Here is a 25,256-nt window from a genome sequence, read left to right on the forward strand (position 1 = left end):
AAATACCTGTTGGACATGGATCGGGAGGCAAAAACCATTCACAAATGGTTAAAGCAGAGGTCTGCAGCAGGGTCAGCACCCTATAATGAATAAGCCAAAGCTGGGCTATGCCCTGTGTTTGTTTGACAAGCAAGCTAAGAATGCTTTTTCTATTTTAAAAAGGTTGTACAAAAAGAAGACGAAGAAGAAGGAGGAGGAGGAGGAGGAGCAGAGGAGAGGAGGGAGAGAAGGAAAAGGAGAAGAGAAGAAGGAGAAAGAGAGACCATATGTGGCTCACGTATCCTATGTGGCTTTTACTTTTACAGAGAGTTCACTGACCCTGTTCTCATGTGATCTCTTTATACCAACTTACATGCTTCGTATTAATGTAAACTCTTATACTATTATTCCCACTTTCTATCTATCTTGCCTTCCTACATAGACAATGCACTTTTCGTGTGAGCGGAGATCAGAAGACAGCTCCAAACAGAGCAGAGCCTCACCTACATATGGGTCTTGATACGCGTCGACTCACTTGAACTGGCTCAATTGTCTTTGGTGTTCCCAGAACCAAATTTCTCAGAAATTGTGCTTCTCACATGTACCTCCCGTTGTTTACCTCGTTCTGCTTGGGACACGTACAAGGTAGCTCTGCTTTAGAATTACCAAAGGCATTCTTTTGATCTCACCACCTATTTAACCGAGTGTACCTACATGTCTGTTTGTACTTAGTGGTCCAGAATGTCCACAGACAGGAAGCTGTCTGTGATGGGCTGGTGATAGGCCAGTTCCCAATGAGTCCTCCGGTATCCAATCCTTGTGCAATCCCTCCCCTTGAATGTAGACTGGACCTAGTGACTCACTTCTTTTTTTTTTTTTTTTTCAATTCCAGTATAGTTAACATATGGTATTATATTAGTTTCAAGTGTACAATAGAGTGATTCAGCAATTCCATACATTACCCAGTGCTCATCACAACAAATTCACCTCTTTCACCCATCCCTCAACCCACCTCCCTTCTGGTAACCATCAGTTTGTTCTCCATAGTTAAGAGTCTGTATCTTGGTTAGTCTCCTTTCTCTGTCTCTCTGTCTCTCTCTCTCTTTCCCTTGCTCATTTATTTTGTTTCTTAAATTTCACACACGAGTGAAATCATATGGCAACTGTCTTCCTCTGACCGACTTATTTTGCTTAGCGTAATTCTCTCTAGCTACTCCATGTTGCTACAAATGGCAAGATTTCATTCTTTCTTATGGCTAATATTCCATTGTTTATACGTACCACATCTTCTGTATCCATTCTTCAATCAATGGATACTTTGGCTGCTTCCATAGCTTGACTATTATAAAAGTTGCTATAAACATAGGGGTGAATGTATCCCTTTGAACGAGGGTTTTTGTAATTTTGAGGTAAATAGCCAGTACTGAGACCACTGGATCATAGGGTAGTTCTATCTTTAACTTTCTGAGCAAACTCCATACAGTTTTTCAGTGGCCGCACCAGTTTGCATTCCCACCGGCACTGCAAGAAGGTGTCTATTTCTCCACACCGTTGCCAACACTTGTTATCTCTTGGGTTGTTGAGTTTAGCCATTTTGATAGGACCTAGTAACTCACTTCTGATGAACAGAATATGACAGAAGTACCGGGTGTCATTCCAGAGATCAGGTTATGAAACGTCTACCCTTCGCAAGGCAGCTCTGTAGACAGACCCAGGTAAGTGAGCTGGAAAGTAGAGGCGTGACAGGACTGAAGCCCTGGCCGACCTTTTAACTGCAGCACCTCAGAACCACTAAGCCAGAATCCCCAGTTCAGCCACTCCTGGGCAGAAATTGTGAGATGATAAATGTTTATTGTTTCAAGCCTCTTAAACTTTTGAGAGTAATTAGTTACATAGTAAGAGATCACTAATACAGGGTTATCATTTGTGCTTCAGACTAAAGATTGTATGTTGCCTTCTAGAATACATAAAAGCCTAATTTCCACAGGAAATAGTAGTGGAGGGCTCTAGACTTCTTTCTGGTAGACTGAATAGTTAAGTGAAATCACATTTAGTCTCCTATCTGAATGTAATCACCATCAAGGAGGGTTGGGTTTTTTTAAGGATGGCTCAGATATGCCTGGAATTTTCTCGTGGTAACTCTAAAATAATTGTGGGAGAAGCACTTTTCTACAGCTACCTTGGGGTCAGGAGAAACAACAACTGTTTAAATAAAGGTTGTCGGCCTCCTCATGCTGCTGTCTAAAAGATAGCTTAGGTAACAGAGCTCTCAACTCAGGGGGGAAAAAAAAAAAATCTAATACCTCCCTGGGGAATAATTTTTCTAAAACTACACACTGGTGTCACATACACACACACATACACACACACACACAAACACACATACACACATTCTGTGTCACACACCTTCAGTCCCAAATAAATACACATTCACCCCTCCATGAAATCAGGAATCCACAAACCAACAAAAAACTGCTCTCGGTTTCTAGGAGCCGGGCACGTCCCGGAAACCCTGGTGCATGGGAGTCCTCTCCTGTTCACCATCAAAATCTCTGGCTAGAAACTACTTTCCCTGGCAGGAGACTAGATTCCTTGCTTGTTCCAGTCCTTGAGAAAAGACTGAATCCAGTCCCGGGGCTCACCACAACTTTACCCCCAGACATGTCATTGCCAAATAATACTAAGGTTTCAAAGGCAAATACTCTTCTCATCTGATGCTCTCCCCAGAGAGGGCCAGCTCTGTCGTGTTACTCTCTGGATGCCGTCTCTCAGAACCTTCACATCCTCGCTTTGGGCCTGCTAGGTTGGTCCTCCCCAGACACGAGCCCAGACAAAACTGTGCGGGGGCTGGAAGTGAGCTGCCAGAACGTGAGCTCTGGAGCCAGACGGAGCTGTGGTAAAGTTCCCGTGGTGTAACGTGCCAAGTGCCAGCCGCCAAGGACCAGACCCCCAAAACGTGCTAGGCCAATGTTAGTTACGTCACCATTCCCTTCAGAGAGGTGACCTGCCTCCTCTTTTTCCCCCTCCGCTACCTTCTTTCTAGCTTCTTGCTCTTGACTTCCTGTGCTCCAGAAAAATTCGTTCTCACATCCTCTGGCCAAACTCAAGGGATCAGAACAACAATTTTAAGTTATGTTTTTCCCAAAGGCATCGACGCAATAACAGCTATCAATTGGGACATTCCCTCCCAGCCATTGGGGGTCATTTACATGTCTTGACGTCTTCAGACTCAGGAGTCAGACCGCCTCTGCTCCAAGTCTGCCTCTTCCAGTAAATACTGTGAGACCCGAAGGAAAGGAATTAGCACACCTACCTTTATACCCTTCTCACCTATAAAATAAAACCATCCTCCCAGTATGGTGACAAAAATAAAGTGAGAAAATCTGGGCAAGTTTCTTAGAGAAGCTCATGGAAGTTTTGTGAAGAAAGAAGAGGTCTGAAGAGGTTAGAGTGGGAGAGAGCCAAAGCATAAGAGACTCTTAAAAATTGAGAACAAACTGAGAGTTGATGGGGGGTGGGAGGGTGGGTGATGGGTATTAAGGAGGGCACCTTTTGGGATGAGCACTGGGTGTTGTATGGAAACCAATTTGACAATAAATTTCATATATTGGAAAAAAATAAAATAAAATAAACATTTAAAAAATTAAAAAAGAGAGAGAGAAAAAAAAGAAAGAGGAGGTCTGCTGGTGCCATGGCTGTGCCTATGACCTGGCACAAAGCCCAGCACAAAGTGAGCTCTAAATGCTGGTTGCACAAATATATAGGCACATGCAGGCACTATGACATTTTGTAGGCTTTTTAATACAAAGATATATAAATAAAAATACAGATGATCTACTTGCCTTTAAAAAATAACTAATGCATGAAGTTAGACAGTTTAACCTATTAGACTTCAAGTTTAAGTTTATGTTGAAAGTCCAACCTATAGAATTGACGAAATGAAAAATAAGGGCCAACCGTTCATTCCATTTTTTTCCAGACCTTTGCCCTAAAGGATACCTTCATGGTAAGTTTCTTATAAATGCTTTATGCATACATTATCGACAACCATTGAGATGTGAAGACAAAGACTGAAGCTCTGATGGAAAATTTCCGAAGTCAGAGAGTGCAGAGTAGAAGCAGAGGGTCTGCTATGGCCCCTAAGATCAGACAGTGTTGACTCCACAGTGAGTCAGGAATCAAATGACTTTGTTGTTCATTTCAAAAAACAGACTCTGGTGCGGTGTCTGCACTATCATATTTTTCTTGTGCCCACAAGAGACATTGCCAATCAGTTGATAACGGTGAGCTGTGAGTGTTGCAAAGAGCCACATCATGCACTCCAAGAAGGTGGGGCGGTCTACAAAATGAACCTATCTTGGTTCTAGTATCTTTTTGGTCAAAAGGAAAAAAAAGAAGAAGAAGTATGCCTTGTTGATCAGCCCCAGTTTGCATAGATGCTTCATTGGATGGGCTTACTCAGCCTAAGAGGCAAAAAGTCAGGGCAATGTGAGGTCAGTAGCACTGGCATGATGGGTGTTTGGAAAAAAAGTCAACTTCTTTGTTTTGAAAGAGGAAGTTGGTGCCATTCAAATGCCCAAAAATAGAATACATCTATCTCTGGGTATACACTGCTCTGTATTTATTAAAGCTTATTATAGATTGGAAGAAAGCAAAGACACACAAATGTCAATCTTATATCAAAAAGACGACATGTAGAAATTGACGTTAAAATAAATAAATAACTGTTGTCAAGTTAGAATACCTAAGGGTATTTTATTCAAGGCTTTTATTCAAGGTAAATGCATTTATTCAGATCTAGCTGGTAAAGTTGGCTTTCAACCAGATCCGACATTTACTTTTACATTGCTTGACTTTCTCTTTAGCTGTAAAATGCTAAATTCCAAATGGCTCAAGACTTCCCATCTTAAGGAGACCTTCGGTCAATCTCAGACAGAAACTTCTACCACTGAGTTTACAGAGGTTGTCAAAGCCAAGAGGTGACTGGAGCCTCCATTCTCACTTGGAGCACCATGTAGAACACCATGGCAAATCTCTTATGTGGCATCATGTTTCCTGCATCAATACTATAAATTAGAAAAGTGAGCAGCTAGCATCCAAGGGCCTAGATGATAGTCTTCATATAATGAAAACTGATTGGGACTACAATTTTTTTTTAAATAAGAGAGTTGACTTTTTTTTTTCATACTTTCCTATTTTTTAGCTTTCTGTTGATGGGAGAATAGCTCTTTTTGTTGGTTGGTTGGTTGGTTGATTGGTTTTGGTATTTTTGTTAGGAGGATGCCCTGTATCTGAAGGAAAGCACCTTTGTTCTCGTGGTCAGGGCTGAGGAAGATGGCACCCACCAAAAGTGATCATGGAATAATTCCACAAAAATTCAACCTTGAGGAGTCAATAGGCCACTCCCCCCAAATTCAGAATTGGCCTTCTTTGAATAATCACGGATGTTCAGAGAACATATACCGTTTTAAAAGTACTCTTCAATGAAAAGGTAATTTGTGATTACCTTTAGTGTTCCCTGACAGTATTTAGCAACCTGTTTGATGTTTACCTATTTGTTAATCCTTTACTTATTCAGCCTTCAGACATAATATTCAGAAATTCTCACGGTGGAAAAGAAGACACTTTATTCCATAAACATTTGTGCAAAACAAGAAGTTCAGTACTGTGTTACAATACTTTCAGCCATCCAAACCACTTTCCCCATCCCACACCCCCGCTGCTGTTTTCTGTCCTGAAGGTTACCTTACAGCAACGCAGTCTCTCAAGGTGTGGGAGAAGCTGGACCGTTTTCAGCTACAATCTTAGGCTCTTTGAAGGTAACTCCAAAGTGAAGGTATTGAAAGTACAGGGAGTCCTTGGAATCCTTCCTAAAGTGTCCTTTGTTTCGTCAATATTTACAAAGCTTTGTTTTGCCTAGGTAAACAGAACAATAAAGAGACAACGAAATAATGCGATTAGTGAACTGGGTGTGGGGTAAGAGATTTAGCAACAGCCTTTGTCACACAAACTAGATACTAACTTAACTTGTCATTTAACCTCCGGCGCCTTATAGAATGCAGCATATCTTTTCTTGTAACGATGGTGAACCAGAGGACTTTTGAATTGTTAGCAAATTCCACATGACAGGTAGAGGTTCTACTTACGTTTTTCAATTTTCATCTCTTGCTTTTCTTTTTTTTTTTTTTTTTTTTTCTTTTTTTTTTTTTTCAACGTTTATTTATTTTTGGGACAGAGAGAGGCAGAGCATGAACGGGGGAGGGGCAGAGAGAGAGGGAGACACAGAATTGGAAACAGGCTCCAGGCTCTGAGCCATCAGCCCAGAGCCCGACGCGGGGCTCGAACTCACAGACCGCGAGATCGTGACCTGGCTGAAGTCGGACGCCTAACCGACTGCGCCACCCAGGCGCCCCCATCTCTTGCTTTTCAAACTCGTTGTTGATGGAGTACTACAGCAGGGTCACTTCAACTATGTGTATTTTTCTACTATCATTTATGAACTGGATTCTCTCAAGAAGTGTACATCGTGCGAGATATTTAAGACAAAAAATGAAGGCTGGAAAGAAAAAAAAAAAGGACTACAATTGACTTAGTTCCACGTGCTGTGAGAAATATCAGCTCTCTCTTCCTGCTACTAAGAAAATAGCAAGTCATAGAGGAAGGCTGGGGAGATGAATCAGCAATGGCATTTTGGCTCCAGCTCTTAAAAAGTTGTGTGACCATAAACAAGTCACTTAACCTCTCTGTACTAGTTTTCCATTGCTGCTCTATAACAAGTTAACACGGACTTAGGAACTGAAACAGTACAGATCCATTACCTTGCAGCTCTGGTCTCTGGCGAGACCCAGGCTAAAATTAAATTGTTGACAAGGCTGTGTTCATACTGGAAGCTCTAGAGAAGACTCTGTTTCCTTCTCTTTCCCAGCTCCTGGGATCGCCTGCATTTTTTCCTTGTAGTCTCTTCTTTGACTCTGAAGCCGGTGACTTTCCTCTTTGTCAAATTTCTCTGTAACCCAGGCAGGAAAGGTTTTGCATCTAAGGAGTCATGTGATTAGATTGGACCCACCCAGATAACCCCCAAACAATCTTCCCCGTCTCAAGGTCTAAATCGTACTTACGGGCTGCAAAGTCCTTTTGGCCATATAAGGTAAAACATATTTCCAGGTTCTGGAGATTAGTGTGGACATCTTTGGGAGCCATTATCTGGCCTAACCCTCTACCTTAGCTTCAGTTTCCTATCTGTAAAACTTGTAGGTCGTTGTAGGTCTAGTACAAGCCACACTGATAGGGCCTAAAACCCTGTCTAGAAGGAGGCCTTGATAAGAAGTGGTTAAGATAATGAGGAGGAGGAGATGAAACAAACAATAAGGATAGACTATTATCAAATGGGAAAGAAAAACCTAAAATTATAGGAGTGAAAACGTATGGAAGGAAGACCAATCCGCAGGCTACTCAGAAAACGGGAAAGTATTGTGAAAACTGAAATTAGAATTTAAGATGCTTTCACTTGATAAGAAACAGTGAAAGATCTTAGTCCCTCTGAAACGACAGCAAAAAAAAAAAAAAAAAAAAAAAAAAAAAAAAAAAAAAAAACCAAAAGAAAGAAAGAAAGAAAGAAAGAAAAAAAGTTAAGAAGACAAATTCAAAGATTATGCTATGGGAAATGTTTATGGTTTCAAAACAAAAAACTTTCTTTGGGATCTAGTCAAGGAAGAGACAATCTTCCCAGGCATTTGTGATAGGCAGGCAAAAAAGAGAGAAGAAAAGAAATAATTTTGGCATCATAAAAATGCCCATGTTTCAATCCATAGCTGAAAACTTATACACAGTAGACTATTCCAAGAAAGAAATGACTTTTCAAATGAAAGTGACTTGGAAAAGATCAGAGAAGGTGAAGGAGGGCAGGGGAAAAAGAAACAGACAACTTTTAACTAACCTTCAAAGAAAATAAAATCTTGCCTTTCTTCTGATACTATAACTTGTATTAAAGTGTATTTGACCCGCAGATCTTGATGATTTTCAGCCTCATTTACTCCCTTTTTTCTCTCCACCAATACGTCTTATTTGAATCTAAGTTCAATACCAACACTTTTCGAGGAATTTTTAAAAGCTAAACCACTCGCATAATTTAAACTGCTCACCACAATTTATGTATTTAAGGTGTTACAGGAACAGCTTTCCTATTTCCTGAAAGCTAAAGTCCCTAAAGAAGTATGTAAGCAGATCCTTATCACTCCCGGGCATTACCATCAACATGAAAATGAAGTTGCACAGGACAGGGATTCAAGAACAGACTTGACATTTACCTAACAATCAAGTCAATTCTAAAACATTCTCCTATACATTATCAAATATAAAACAAATGTTGACGTAGCATCTAAACAAAGTTTAAAATAGATAAATATTAAACAATGGCAGGGCACCTGGCCGCTCAGTCAGTTAAGCCTCCCACTTCGGCTCAGGTCACCATCTCACGGTTCATGAGTTCAAGTCCCACATGGGGCTCTGTGCTGACAGCTCAGAGCCCGGCGACTTCTTTGGATTCTGTGTCTCCCTGACTCTCTGCCCCTCCCCCACTCACACTCTGTCTCTCTCTGTTCTCAAAAATAAATAAAAATGTTAAAAAAAATTTTTAATGTAAACAATGGCAAATGATGACAAAGCATTGTATTATAATAGATTGAGTCACATTAGTTTATCTTTATGAACTTACTATAACGAAGTTCTATAAAAATGTGTTCTCAAAGCTGGTTGGACCATAAAAGTTTCAGTCAGACTAGTTACTGTGACTGTCACATGGGTCAAGTCAACTAATCTGACTGCTTTAAAACCATAGCATTTGTTTTGCTTCGTTTCTACCAAATTCAGTGAAATTTAAATTTAGGTAGGTGTGTGGAAAAAGTTGAACTGTAATTTGTATGTTTCAACATCAAGTTCATGTATTCAAAACATAGCAGACTTCCTCAATACAGAAGGCAAGAGTAGGGTAAGGTCTATGATTAGGAGGTGCCTGCCTCAAGTGGTCACCTGATGACTCAAACATCCACCTGCCACATGTGAAGAGTGGGATGTGATTCCCTGAAAACTGCTAAGAAAAGCACATTCAACGCCAGGGAATAGGTTCAATTCATATTTTAAACAATATGGATTCCAGGGGAACCTGGGTGGCTCAGTCAGTTGTGCCTCTGACTTCGGCTCAGGTCATGATCTCTCACTCCGTCAGTTCGAGCCCCGCGTCGGGCTCTGTGCTGACAGCTCGGAGCCTGGAGCCCGCTTCGGATTCTGTCTCCCTCTCTCTTCCCCTCCCCTGCTTGTGCTCTGTCTCTCTCTAGCTCTTAAAAGTGAATAAATGTAAGAAAAAATTTTTTTGAATATGGATTCCAGAAGGCAAGCGGTTGAGGAGTGCACTGTTTCTGTAAGTCACACAATAGTACAGTTGAAATAACAAAGGAAACCGTGAGACAATCCAGTGATTTCAATTACTTTACCGTCTGAGTCATTCTGGCCACATAGCAGTCTGAATGATGTCAGGGCACCTGGCATCCAGCTGGCTTTGAAACCTGTGCCTGGATGAAGATGCTTCTACTGATTGATTTCAATGCTGGCCCTTTGACAGAGGCAGACCAATAATACGAAACACCTAAGTGCATTTGACAGTAAGTGTGTTAGTTGTAAAAACGTATCTTTTTGTTGTTGACAAGTGGTGGATGTCAAGGAGTGGAAGGCACTGAGTCAGCACAATGTCATCGCCAATCAAAGACCCACAACTATAAATAAACACATCGATGAAGAAATATTTGTCAGGCACCTCTGAAGCTCTCAAAACCCTTGCCCATACAGAGCCTATGTCTTGTTTCATAAAAATCATCCAAAACAATCTGAACAGCAATGTTAAGATAATGCTCGGGAAATGGACGCATACGGGGGAACAGCGACAATTCAGAGAAGGCGGACATAGGGGTGACCTGATGTCTTCAGGGAAGTCCGCAGAGAAGGTGAAGCCTGAGGACGTGGCAGAATTCCCACAGGTGGAATAAGAAAGGCTTTAGAGTCAAGAATGGAAGGGAAGGTATAAATGAGTGTGCTGGGTAAGTAAAGAAATACCGAAGGAGTAAATCAGCCCGGATACAGTGCAGGCTTTGTGTAGAAGAGCTAGGGAGATAAGCTTGAATATATAAAGAATTGTCTTTCTACTCTGCTAGTTCATTCTGATGCAACTGACTGTGAAATCACACTTCCAAGAACCAAGGTGCCCTCTCTCTCAGAGAACCTCTGTCTTGGAGTTGAAACGGACCCCGAGACCAACAAAAATTCTTATTACTTGCCTTTGCTGAAGGGATGGAAGTGAACAAGCATAACGGAAGATTTGTCCTAAGAGAAAGGTTTTTTATTACCAACTTTCTTAGATGTGTGGTAGCATGGTTGTGTAGGAAAATGTTCTTATGCCTGAAAGATGCATGCTGAGGTATTTCGGGGTGACGGGTTATGATGTCTTCCGTTTACTTTCAGATGGTTCAACAAAAAAGTGTATGTGTAGGGGTGCCTGGGTGGCTAAGTACAGCTGAGCGTCCAACTTCAGCTCAGGTCATGATCTCATGGTTCGTGGGTTCGAGCCCCACATCGGGCTCTGTGCTGACAGCTCAGAGTCTGGAGCCTGTTTCAGATTCTCTCCCTCTCTCTCTCTCTCCCTCTCTCTGCCCCTCCCCCACTTATGGTCGTGCTCTCTCTCTCTGTGTCAAAATAAAGAAATAAACATTGAAAACTATACGTATGCAATGGATATTATTAATAATTATTAGCAATTGATGAATACTAACAATTGGTGAACCTAGGCAAAGAGTACATCGATGTTTATTGTACTATGATCTCAACTTTAACGTGGATTTCAAAATCCTCAGCAAGTTGAAGTGTAGTCCTTCTACCTTGTGAAGGAGAGGAGACACGGCAAGTCAATTCCGGAAATTCAATTATATGCAAAGGATAGATAGATCAAAGTAAATAAAATTCTCTTACACTTTATACGATGAGAATATTTTACAACTTTCTTGAGTTATAAAAATTTTAAGAAGAAAATGCAGACTATATTTTACACAGTAGCTGCCATTTTGGAGTTCCTATCTACGGTATTCTGGGAATTTTCTATTCATTAGCCTCATTAGTCTTCTCAGTTGCCAGGCCAGATAGCCATTATTACTCCTCTTCTGCAGAGAAAGAGACCGGGAGTCAAAGAAGTTAAATAACTTGCTCAAAATCACACAGCTTTCTCTGGCAGGACTAGAATTCAAACCAAGTTTTCAGTGACTCCCAAGTCCTTTCTTGTTCCACCTTGTGCCCCTGCCCCACAGGTTCTAAAAAGGTAGCAAAGGCATTACTTGGCGTTCTAGGTTGTCACGTGCAACGGATGAACGTCTGTGTCCCCTCCAAATTCATACGTCGAAAGCCTCACTCCTAACATGATGGTATTAGAAGAAGGGGCCTTTAGGAGGTGATTGGTGATGAGGGAACAGCCTCATGAATGGCACTGGTGCCTTTATAAAAGAGGCTTCAGAGAGTTTCCTTGTCCCCTTCCAGCATGTGAGGACACAGTGAGAACTGGAACCAGGAAGTGAGTCCTGACCAGTCATGGACTCTGCCAGCACCTCGATCTTAGACTTCCCAGCCTCCAGAACTGTGAGAAATAAACTTCTGTTGTTTATAAGCTACCCAGTCTGTGGTATTTCTGTAACAGCAGCTGAAACAGACTAAGATGCCCTGTTTAACCAATGACCGATCTTTCAGCAAAGCTTGAAGCAGAGAGTGCCTGGAAGGAGTAAGATTCTGCGGAAGGACGGATGTCAGTGAAGATTATGATGGAGGTGGTTGCAAGAAGGCATATAGAAGAGAAAATCCTAAGAGTTACCATGAAGAAAGAGCTATTAAGTTTTGCCTTGCAATAATTCTGTAACACCTAAATCTAACAACAGACTTACAGAACGCACGGTATGTGAGTTGCTCTCAGAAACCGAAGCAGTAAGTATACTTGATCTAAAAACAATTATACAGCATGGCAATTGACTGCAGCAAAATAACGCTTGGCATGGAAAAGAAGACAAAAGAAAATCAACGATTCGGAGACAGCCTGAGGAACTAGAAGTCAATATAATAGGGAAAAAATACCACCAGTAGAGAGTGTACGTAAGTGTTAAATAAAGACTGGCGTCTAGAAGTAACTGAAAAGACAACCTAAAAAGTTGAATCAGCCGGCTGGACAGGCAGACCCCACCTACAGACAAACCCCTGGGGCACGCTAGCGCTGCTTTAGGGGGAAGCAGACACCTTCTCCACCCTCATACAGGAGAAAAGGGAGACCTTGCTGCTACTTGGAGCTCCCCGTCTTGCAGAGTCTGCTACTTCCCGCTTGCCTAGTGACTCCAAAGCCGGCTGGGGATGTTTACTACAGAAAGAATTCCCTCATCCGGCTGACTTTTATGAGCATCTACTGTGTTTTTACTGGTGGTAGTATCCAGACCTGCTATAGGAATTGTGGGGCCCGATGCAAAATGAAAGTGTCGAGGGGAGAAGAGGACCTTTTGTTCAATAATCATTACGAATATCAAAATGATAGGGGCGCCTGGGTGGCTCAATCGGGTAAGCATCCGGCTTCGGCTCAGGTCATGATCTCCTGGCTGGTGAGTTCGAGCCCCGCATCGGGCTCTGTGCTGACAGCTCAAAGACTGGAGCCTGCTTCGGATTCTGTGACTCCCTCTCTCTCTGTCCCTCCCCTGGGCTCATGCTCTGTCTCTCTCTGTCTCTCAAAAAATAAGTAAACGTTAAAAAAAAAAATTTTTTTTTAAAAAGAATATCAAGTGATGGGGCGCCTGGGTGACTCGGGTTAAGCGTCTGACTTCGGCTCAGGTCATGATCTCACGGTTTGTGAGTTCGAGCCCCGCATCGGGCTCTGTGCTGATAGCTTGGAGCCAGGAGCCTGCTTCAGATTCTGTGTGTCCCTCTATCTCTGCCCACCCCCTCTCAAAAATAAACTTTTAAAAGAAAAAAAAAAAAGAATATCAAAATGACAACACTAGAGCTTTAAACCAAGCACAGTGACCTTCCAAGTACAGGGCTCTATGTGACTGCACAGACAGTATGCCCATGAGGCTGGCCCTCCATAGGTTCTCTCCTCAAAGACCACACAGCTTGCTTGTCACCAGTTTGCATAGTCTCATAAATCCTAGTCCCAGGGTCCCTCATGCACCATGCGTAGATCCGCAGTCGTGATCCCTGGCCTGGATTTAGGGTAACCCTTAGGTTCTATTCTCTGAAATTTCTCAGATTCTTCTGCTTCTCTCCCTCAACACTGCTATTCCAATTCCAACCACCATCCTCTCTTTCTGGATACTACAACAACTTCTCTTTTGTCTCCCCATCTTATCCATTATCTCTACTGCCTGCCAGAAGAATCCTTAAAGAGCTAATTTGATCTCATCACTCCCCTGCTTAAATTCCTCAAAGAGCTCATCATCCTCTTATGATGAAGTCCAAACTCTCTAACATTGCTTTCAAGGTCCACGTGACCTACCTCACATGACTTCTACAGGAATATTTCTTGCCCCACTCACCTCTCCCACTTCCATGTACCAGCCCCACTGTTCATTCACCTTTTGTCCCACCTGGCAATCTTTCCCTCCATTTTGTACTTAGATAGTATTTCCTCTAGAAGGTTTTTTTTTTTTTTTTTTTTTGAAAGCCTATTTTGACTCTTTCTTCCAGCATAATCTTTTTTTTTTAATTTAATTTATTTATTTTGAGATAGAGTGCAAGTTGGGAAGGGGCAGAGAGAGAGACAGAGAGAGAGAGAATCCCAAGCCCTAACATGGGCTTGATCTCATGAACTGTGAGATCATGACCTAAGCCGAAACCAAGAGTCAGATGCTTAGCTGACTGAGTCACCCAGGCTCCCCCAGTCCAATCATTATAAGGTAACTCGATTATGTGTTCCAATGGTTCTTATCACAAAGGTTGCACTTGCCTGTTTATTAATCTGCATCAGTAGTTTTACAGTAAGACCTACAAAGACTTTCTTAGTCATCTTCGACTTCGAACATGTAGTCTGACTTCTGATAAATAAAAGGAACTTGAATATTTGTTCAATAAATGAAGACCCATACATCAAAAATCTCCATCGAATGTACAACTACATTTCTTAAATCTTTGTGAAAATATGATTCACTAGTAAGAAAAAAAAAGAGACACTCAGAGAAAGAAATAGTAACTTTTCTGAGTTCATATGTCCCCCGAAATTCCACCTATGGACTTTTTTACCATTTGACCTCACTGGGTTTTGTACCATTTGACCTCTTCTTGGCTTGTCCACCATGGAGCCTGAGCTCAGACAACAGCCAACAAATTAGCAGTTCATGCATATGATTCTCAATCTAATGATTTGAGCATTTATCTGATGACCGATCACATCCATTCAAATATTTCTTCCTCCTAAGTTAATCATTAATTTTTCAAGGAACCTAATAAGGTGCTTAAAATTTTTCTTCAAAAAATCAGTCAATAATATAGAGTTTGTTCATGTATTTAATAAATATTGACTAGACACAGACTACGTGCTCAACTTTATGCTAGAAAATAAAGTAATGAACAAGGCAGACACTCCCTTTGCAAGGAGATAAAAACTTTAAATAAGGGTTACTGAAAAAAAAAAACAAGAAACAAATGTTATTACTATGGTTTTCAACAGCCAATGCTCCAATTTTCACAAGGGTGAACCATCAGCCGAGGAGGTGATTTTCAGGATAGACTTATAAATATCAGACACTGAGACAACATAGTTATTAGGAGAGGAAACATAGCAGCTGAAGTTGAAGGCATGGCAGTTGGAGTATCTTCATTGAAGATGATGAAAGAAATCATATAGGCTTGTAATTGGCAATTGCTATTTCCCTAGGGATTGCAAAACGTCTGGATAAAGAGATGTTAATGTTTATTTTCCAATACCTTTTTACATTCCCTCATTTAATCATCACAGACACCCTGGAGGTATTTAGAACAAACATACTTGTTGTAATACCCGTTGTAGAGTTTAGGGAATTAAGGCACACAGGAATCAATTGACTTGCTTTTCTTCATTTTATAAGTTAGTGACGGAATAAGAATTAGAATCCACATCTCTAGTACGTTACTCTGGATTTTATGTCAATATAGAAACAAAAGTGATTAGATGAGCTGCACAGGGTCTGGTTTAGGAATACAGCCGTAATCTCGTATGCCATGACCCTGGTTCATACGTCTTTTACAAAGCCGGAGAAAAATGCAGCTGGGCAAACGTAGCTAATTTGTTTATCCACAATAAGTGCTCTCTTCCAATTCTTTGTTGGTTTTATCATAGATTCTTATTACTGCCCTTAGAGGATACCTTTTATTCTGGAAACGATTTTATAAATTTTATTGAAGTTCTTAGGATAGAACAGTCACAATCTCTCTGGGATTATTTATTATTTCCAGCATTAGCCATGATTCTTTCATACAAATGCTTGTGTGATTTCCGTATCACTAGAGAAGTTGAAAGACCTCTCTGTTGACTGATGGAGTTACAAAAAATGGCCAAATATATGTGCTACCGTAGATTATTTTGCTTCCTTCTGAAGCGGAGCGTGCTGCCAACATGGCTGCCTCTCCTCCCTTCAGGACAACTTCCTTCCTTCCCTAGGAGACAACTGCCGTATGCCAGACACAGGGTCAGGATTTGTGAGGAACACCCCCAATAAGTTCAGTGTCGGTCCCAGAAGAGTTTTCAGATGGGTGAGGAAGCCTTGACATGAAGCAAGCACCTGTGACATTGATCACTCCTTCCCCATACATTTCTGTGGGCCCACTGTATACTTGCTCATTGCTAAGTGCTGAGGATAAAAAAATGATCTAGACATTTTCCCTATGCCATAGCAGGAAAAACTTTGAAAGCCTTACAGTTGGAATTTACAAGCAGTCCTGCTTTTGTGACATTATCTCATCCAGCCCTTATAATCACTGTGAAGTATCATCATCCCATTTCATGGTCGAGAAACCTGAGATTCAGAGAAGATAAATCACTTTCCCAAGATCACAAAAGTGATCATAAAATAATGGCCATGTCAAGACTTAAACTAAACAGATCTTTAGACCCAGGGTCTCTCCATAATTCTCTCCATGATTGTGTTGAGGAGGTTTATTCTAATAATTATACCTTAATGACATTTTATGTAAATAAATCCTTAAAGATGAAAACAGATTTTTGATTATTTAGAAGCGTTATCTTATGCTAGAAAGACAACAAAAACCAGAGAGACATTCAGTGTTCAGGTAACATAAAATTGGGGAAGTGAGTCAGAGCCAAAGTGTTTGTTTAGTTAAAAGGTGAGTAAAATGAACACATTTTTAAAATACTTTCCCCCTAATTCACTACCATGCCTTCTGCAGGACTCAATGGCAAACAGTAAATTAAAAGAACTGTGCTGAATTTTGATTATAAAGTATTCTCATTTTATTGTTTCTCCCACATGAGACCCATCCTATAAAGACCTCAATAAGTAGCCTGGCAGGTGGCTCTAGGAAATACAAAGGCGAAACAAGCAAGCATTTGTTTCTCAAGAATCAAGAACATTTCTTACTTATCAATATCCGTTTCCTCTTTCTATATTCAGCCGCTGATATTTACAACAGTTTTAAAAAAATGAACGACTAATGAAAAAGCATTAAGACATTTTTCTAATGCTGCTTTAGGCACGCACACGTCCAGTGAACTTATGGTTTACTATCAGTTTTCTTTCGCTTTTTTCAATAGGCACCTTGCTGAGCACTAAGTAAGTTAAGACAAGCATCTCAATTAGATTGAAGCAAACTAAATTTATTCCCAAGAAAGGAGTTAAATACTATTAAGTAAAATCAGTAGCAGTGAATTTCACATTATCATGTATATAATGCTAGTCTATGTAATTACTGCCATTTGTTCAAAGTACTCACTATATTTTCAAACAATGAATGCTCAATGCACTTTGAATAAATACTCATGACTTAAGGGTCATGGTCATTCCTGAACAGAGAGGAAATCAGAGTATACCGAACTGATTGTTCTTTCCAAAATAGTTTAGACAAAGTAGGGTCCCTCATCCCATCAGGAAAGAGGGTACTGTCTCTCTAAGAAGCAAAAATTTATACCCTGGGATAGTGTTTCCTCTAGATCTCCCTATTTGCCATTCTTCTACCCCAAATGAGAGCCAAGAAGCGAGTCTGAGACTGATGTCAGCAGCACCCAATCAGAACCAATCCTCCTGGTGGTAGTCTGTAACAAATAAAAACTCTAAATTCATTGGCTCCCTTCTCTTAAACATCAACAATGCTTCATCTGATTTTCTATTCTCTACCTTTACATCAAGCCTGGATTAGAAGAGATGACTGGAGACTCTGGAAATGAAAAGTTTGCTTATGTTAGCCATTATGCAATTCTATACCTCCAACCTGCTCTGTGGAACTAACACATTTCAATCAAATGTTCATCTGGGCTTTATAATAATTGCATTCAATATACTCTGGAAAAATGCAAAGAACCTTTGTCATTTTTCTTAACATAACCTAATTGATCAGCATAAGCTATTATCATCTGAGTCACTGGTTACACGTATTACATCATCTCAAACTAAGGACAGATCTTCACACTTATTCAATATTTACTCAATAAACATTTGAGTGACTACTGGGTGCCAGGTCCACCTTGAATTGGCTCTGAGGTTTTGGTTGTGAGTCACTGTCTATTGCTCCCAAAGAGCTCATAACCGAGTGAAGAACACAGATGTGCAAGGACATAGCTATGATTCAAAGTGGTGGGTACCTCTGAGCTATACCCAAAGTGGACTGACAAAAAAGAGCAACCGTCTCTAAACAGGCACATTGGAAAACGTTTCTTAGAGGAGCTAAGGTTTTAAAGATGGAAAGGAGTTCACAAGGCCAGAGAAAAGGGTAACCACACAGAGATCTCAGCAGCATGACCAAAGCTGTGGATGTGAGAGAGAGGGTGGTATGTTTAGGGACCCCTATCTTCCACTCTGTAGTGTTTTAGCATCTATTATCTAGAACAACAATAAACATGGCTGTGGCTACATGAGGCAAGTATTTCCAACTGCACTGTGTTCTTTGGCTCAAAATGCCAGTCCCCATCTGTTTTATTTGTCTAGAGTACACAAAGGACATGAAAGATAAGGTGGGAACTTGTCCGGGTGAGGCCATTAACTATCCAAACAAGGTCTTTGTCTAGAAGCCTCCCTACAGTATTGCAGAAAAAGGGGGTTGAAACAAAGGTTTAATAAAAGAAAGAAAAAAAGAAACAAAAAAGGAAATTATTTGTCTTCTAGGACCCAACATCAACTCAGGTAAAACAATTAATTTTATCCCAATATATGTGTATTTTTTTTCTGTTGTCAACCACAACTCTTGAACACAACTCTCTCAGAAATAATAATATATACTTCATTTATTATTGTGGATAAAAATATGAAATAGACCATAAGCCAACAAAACCTTTGTAATCTACTTCTTTTCTTTCTCCTCACTGATCATACACAAGAAGGAAGTGGTTCATTTTGGTTTGCCATTGTTAAAGGAAATAATAACTCTTTAGCCTAAAATATCTAATGAGAACTACATATATCAGTTAAGTACCAGGAAATTAGAGTATAATTAATTTAGATCCAGTGGTTACATGAATAAAAATTGAAATGAATATAATGTTTTTCTTTTTCTACTTTATTTTCTACTCTCAGGAGGGGTATAGAATAGCATGGCATTTGGAAATTAAATCTTAGTTCTGCCACTGTGTAGTCTATAAGCTCAAGCAAGTCACTTCACCTCTGTAAGTAGATTTCATCTTCTGTAAATAGGCTTAATAACATATTCAATGCACAGGTAAATCATACAAGGCCATGGCCCCAGAACTCACTGATGAGTCCAGACTCTAAACTCTGATGAGAAGTGACATTGACATTAATTTCTTTAAATCCTTTGTCAGGAGCATGCTAGCAATTGTTAATATAAATACATATATGGGGTGCTAAAGGGATGCAAATTCTGGACACTTAATTTAGGAGAGAGAGGGCAAAGTTAGATAGATAGAGAAGGGTAGATATAGATATGAAAACAACTGTGAAAAGACCTGAGTGCCTGCCAGTCTGGCCAATTCTGAAAACTTCAGGTCATTCATTGATCCATCCATCCATCCATCCATCCATCCATCCATTCATTCGTCCATTTACTCAACATTCATTACATGATAATGAATTCCTCAACATCCAGTTTATTCAACATATACATATTAAGACATAGTAAATAGAAGGCATTTTTATATCCAGAAGATATAACATGTTCCCAAGAGACTTGTGGTCTAGTAGGGAAGCTGGGCAATTAAAAATCCATGTAATCCTCCCTGATGAACATGGATGCAAAAATCCTCAACAAGATACTAACCAACTGGATCCAACAATATATTAAAAGAATTATTCACCACAGCCAAGTGGAATTTATGCCTGGGATGCAGGGCTGGTTCAATATCTGCAAAACATCAATGTAATACATCACATCAATAAAAGAAAGGACAAGAACCACACGATCCTCTCAACAGATGCAGAGAAAGCATTTGACAAAATACAGCATCCTTTCTTGATAAAAACCCTAAAGAAAGTAGGGATAGAAGGATCATACCTCAAGATCATAAAAGCTATATATGAAAGACCCCCGCTCCTAATATTGTATCCCCCTCAATGGGGAAAAACTGAGAGCTTTCCCCCTAAGGTCAGGAACAAGACAGGGATGACCACTCTTGTCACTATTATTCAACACAGTACTGGAACTCCTGGCCTCAATAATCAGACAACACAAAGGAATAAAGACATACAAATTGGTAAGGAGAAAGTCAAACTTTCACTCTGCAGACGACATACTTTATATGGAAAACCCCAATGATTCTACCAAAAAACTGCTAGAACTGATCCATGAATTCAACAAAGTCACAGGATATAAAATCAATGCACAGAAATCGGTTGCATTTCTATACACCAATAATGAAGCAACACAAAGAGAAATCAAGGAATCTATCCCATTTACAGTTGCACCAAAAATGACAAAATACCTAGGAATAAACCTAACCAAAGAGGTGAAAAATCTATACACTGAAAACTATAGAAAGCTTATAAATAAATTGAAGAAGACACAAAAAAATGGAAAAAGATTCCATGCTCATGGATTGGAAGAACAAATATTGTTAAAATGTCGATACTACCCAAACAATCTACATATTCAACGCAATCCCCATCAAAATAACATGAGCATTCTTCACAGAGCTAGAACAAACAATCCTAAAATTTATATGGAACCAGAAGAGACCCCAAATAGCCAAAGCAATCCTGAAAAAGAAAACCAAACCTGGAGGCATCACAATCCCAGACTTCAAGATGTATTACAAAGCTGTAATCATCAAGACAGTATGGTACTGGCACAAAAACAGACACTTAGATCAATGGAACAGAATAGAGAACCCAGAAATGGACCCACAAATATATGCCAACTAATCTTTGACAAAGCAGGAAAGAATATCCAATGGAATAAAGACAGTCTCTTCAGCAAGTGGTGCTGGGAAAGCTGGATAGTGACATGCAGAAGAATGAACTTGGACCACTTGCTTACACCATACACAAAAATAAACTGAAGATGGATGAAAGACCTCAATGTAAGACAGGAAGCCATCAAAATCCTCGAGGAGAAAGCGAAGTTGCTCTTTGTAGGTGGCAGCAACTTCTTACTCAACACGTTTCTGGAGGCAAGGGAAATAAAAGCAAAAATGAACTATTGGGACCTCATCAAGATAAAAAGCACAGTGAAGGAAACAACCAGCAAAATTAAAAGGCAACCAATAGAATGGAGGAAGATATTTGCAAATGACATATCAGATAAAGCATTAGTATCCAAAATCTATAAAGAACTTATCAAACTCAACACCCAAAAACCAAATAATCCAGTGAAGAAATGGGCAAAAGACATGAATAGACACTTCTCCAAAGAAGACACCCCGATGGCTAACAGACACATGAAAAAATACTCAACATCACTCATCATCAAGGTAATATAAATCAAAACCACAATGAGATACCACCTTACACCTGTCAGAATGGTTAAAATTAACAACTCAGGCAACAACAGATGTTGGCAAAGATGTGGAGAAAGAGGATCTCTTTTGCACTGCTGGTGGGAATGCAAACTGGTGCAGCACTCTGGAAACAGTATGGAGTTCCCTCAAAAAGTTAAAAATGGGGGCGCCTGGGTGGCTCAGTGGGTTAAGTGTCCAACTTCGGTTCAGGTCATGATCTCACAGTTTGTGAGTTTGAGCCCCGCCTCAAGCTCTGTGCTGACAGCTCAGAGCCTGGAGCCTGTTTCGGATTCTGTGTCTCCCTCTCTCTCTCTGCTCCTCCCCCACTCATTCTCTCTCTCTCTCTCTCTCTCTCTCTCTCTCAAAAATAAATAAACATTAAAAGAAATTTTAAGTTAAAAATAGAATTACCCCACAACCCAGCAATTGCACTGCTAGATATTTATCCAATGGATACAGGTGTGCTGTTTTGAAGGGGCACATGCACCCCAATGTTTATAGCAGCACTATCAACAATACCCAAAGTACAGAAAGAGCTCAAATGTCCATTGACAGATGAATGGATAAAGAAGATACAATGGAGTATTACTCAGTGATCAAAAAGAATGAAACTTGCAACAACGTGGATGGGGCTAGAGTGTATTATACTACGAGAAATTAGTCAGAGAAAGACAAATATCGTATGGCTCCATTCATATGTGGAATTTAAGACATAAAACAGATGAACATAAGGGAAGGGAAGCAAACATATAAAAACAGAGAGGGGGACAAAACATAAGAGACTCTTAAATAAAGAGAACAAATTGAGGGTTGCTGGAGGGGCTGTGGGCGGGGGAATGGGCTAAATGGGTAAGGGGCATTAAGGAAGACACTTGTTGGGATGAGCACTGGGTGTTATACATAGGGAATGAACCACTGGAATTACTCCTGAAATCATTATTGCACAATATGCTAACGAACTTGGATGTAAATTAAAAAATAAAAATTTTGTTGTAAAAATTCCATGCAATCCGTATGTCGATGGGAAGCACAGAGGGGGGAAAAAAGGTCATTTAACCCAGTTTGGCTCATCAGGATGCCTTCCCAGAGGAGGTAAAGCCTGAGCTGACTTTGAAGGAAGTCTAGGGGCTAATCAGATGAATCAGACAATGAGAAGAGGCTAGGGAGTGAGAACCAGATGTGGGAAGGTATAGAAAGTAAGAAACTTTCAAGAAAACCCAAGTGTGATTTGTAGTGGGGAGTAGTAGGAGTTAACTGTGAAGAGATAGTGGAGAGCCTGACCAGGAAGCACTCCACCTACCACCCTATGGAGGCAGACCTGACTGTGAACTTGGCAGGGAGCCACTGAAGGATTTAAGTTTGGCCCAGCCACGATTAGATCTGCATTTTGAAAACTTTATTTGGCTATGAGCGGATCAGAGAAATTGTGACCCAGTCGACATATGATGAAGCCATGAGCACAGATGGAAGAAATGCCTTTGAGAACATTTTAGGGAGTTGAATCAATAGCACTTTGTGAAGAGTTGTATCATGGAGTTGAATTATAGAGAGAAAAGGATCTAAGATGACTCTAAGCTTCTGGGTAAGGCAAGCAGGAAAAAATAAAGGAATGCCTAATGCTTGTTAAATGTTTTCTACGTACCAGGCATTGTGCAAGTTGTACATATTCATGACCTTATTTAAGCTTCATGATAACACCGGGACACAGGTATTACCGTCTCAACTTCAGATGAAAAATACAGAGCCAGAGATGTAATTTTCACAAGAGCACACAAAGCAGCAAACATAAGTTTGGAGCTAAGTATGTCTAATTGCCTTACCTATCAGACAATATGGTACCACCACCATCACCATGGGTGGATGGGTCCTGTCACTAAGACAGCAAATTCAGGATGAAGAGCAGGTTTGAGAGGCAACCCGATATGGAAGGATTGACGAAAGATGAATACCCATGAGGTGAAGAGGTAAACAAACACCGAATGTCAACACAGGAGCCTGGGGACTGAGTGCGTGATCAACAGCATTGAAAACTTACGAACAGGGGCGCCTGGGTGGCGCAGTCGGTTAAGCGTCCGACTTCAGCCAGGTCGCGATCTTGCGGTCCGTGAGTTCGAGCCCCGCGTCGGGCTCTGGGCTGATGGCTCAGAGCCTGGAGCCTGTTTCCGATTCTGTGTCTCCCTCTCTCTCTGCCCCTCGCCCGTTCATGCTCTGTCTCTCTCTGTCCCAAAAATAAATAAACGTTGAAAAAAAAAAATTTAAAAAAAAAAATTAAAAAAAAAAAAAAAAAAGAAAACTTACAAACAGACAAGATACTGATTGGCAGTGCTTGTTGGATTTGGTGACAGGAAGTTTGGTGGTTTATAACCTTGAAAATAATAATTCGGGGAAGGTAACAGGGATAAAACCATATGTGATAGTTGGGAAATGACTACACAGAAAAGCACTAAATCCAAGTGGAAACTATAAGTGCTGAGGGGGTGAAAAAGAATGAATGATTTCCAGGGGGTGAGCCCAGTCAGGGAAGGCTGCCTGCTGGACTTTCCTGGGAAGCATAGATTTATGGCATCTTGACCCCTCAATAAGGTGTTGACATTAATCTTAAAGGTAATGTTGGAAGGTTGCTGGTTCCATACAACTAAGGAACTCCAAATATGTCAGACATGACAAACTTATCCCAAGAAGCTATTGCAAAATATTGGCCCCAAAATCTTCCTCCTCAACTCTTATATGCTTTATACTTCATGGAATCCCAGGGAAGAAATGTGTGATTCCAGTTCACAATCTGTGTGGTGAGAATCAAAAATAAAATAAAATAATAAAATAAAATAAAATAAAATAAAATAAAATAAAATACTGATTATAGAGAAAGGAAAATGTATTTAATTGCATGCGTATGTGTATATACATTTACGTATATACACATCTGCTTATTCCCTTAGTTCACAGGTGACATTCCTGCAAATAAGTATCACTTTAACACTTCAAACCTCCTGTGTTATTTGGATTTCTAAAGCTTTGAGTTTTCTAAGCTCTGCCCAAACTACCAGGCACACACAAAGAAGAAGGTTGTGTGACAAATAATATTGCTTTTGGTTCTTTTATAAATATCTATGAAGGGACTGCTTTATAACAAAACACAAAAAGGCTTACCTTTTAACCGTAAAAATGTCAAATAGGCTTATAAATAAGGATGACAAGCTTATCTACTAAGACCTTAAATTGTGAAGGATACAATAATATTCAAATATTTCAAACATTTTGTTCAGAAATTAAGCTTTAGAAAGTGTGGCATCTTTGAAAACTGTTGTTGGTAATATATTTTAAAATAGCTCTAATTTTAGGGGTGCCTGAGTGGCTCAGTCGGTTGAGTGTCCGACTTCGGCTCAGAAGTCGCTTCAACTTGTAGGTGACTGTCTTCATGTATGTATCCTCTCATGACAGAGAACAGAGAGAGGAAGTAAGATCTCTTATACAGGGCACTAATTCCATTCATGAGGGCTCCTTTCTCATGACCCAATCACCTTCCAAAGGTTCCCACCTCCTAACACCTTCATTTTGCAGACTAGAATTTCCACGTATAAATTTGGGGGAATACAAACATTCAGTTCATAACACCCTACGTTATTTTTACTTTATTTAAACGACTTTAAAAAGTGGCCTAAAACCCCTAAGGGCCCAGCATCACCTAGATTTGCCAGACCTGCTTAGAGAACCTCATCTAACCTTGTCACCTCAGAAAGCTTGCCGAGAAAGCTGAAAAGTTAGCCCTCTTCATTTTGTCACCTTTATGTCCTCTTGTGCCTGTTTGTTCCTCCAGAGAGAGACGTTGTCGAGACCTTGGCATTGGCCTCTCCAGCCTGCCTCTCCCAGAGGTCACGTTGTACTGTGAGGGGTCGCTAACAATTCTGCTGCTTGAGTCAACACAGGTGATGACCTCACCGGATCCAGTGCTGACACCCCTTTAATTCCTTATGAGCATGAGAGCCTCAGGAGAGGCTGGGATTCAGGACACTTATGCAGCTAAATGATGAGCCACTTAGCTTTCTTTGCCATGGCATCCTTTTTTAAATTTTTTTTTTTTTTAACGTTTATTTAATTTTTTGGGACAGAGAGAGACAGAGCA

The 25,256-nt window shown here is 40.3% G+C and overlaps 1 long non-coding RNA gene across 1 annotated transcript; it reads right to left on the reverse strand.

The window, feature by feature from the left end:
* Positions 1–6,148: 6,148 nt before the first annotated feature.
* On the reverse strand, positions 6,149–7,479 carry LOC147581158 (uncharacterized). Its single transcript, XR_015250858.1, has 2 exons — positions 6,798–7,479; positions 6,149–6,535 (listed from the first exon to the last, which is right to left on the reverse strand). It is a non-coding gene; the product is annotated as an uncharacterized LOC147581158 (long non-coding RNA).
* Between the last annotated feature and the right edge of the window lie 17,777 nt (positions 7,480–25,256).

Source organism: Puma concolor, chromosome B2 (genome assembly GCF_028749965.1).
Source record: "Puma concolor isolate L17-30 chromosome B2, mPumCon1.1.hap2, whole genome shotgun sequence".
Classification (NCBI taxonomy): Eukaryota; Metazoa; Chordata; class Mammalia; order Carnivora; family Felidae; genus Puma; species Puma concolor.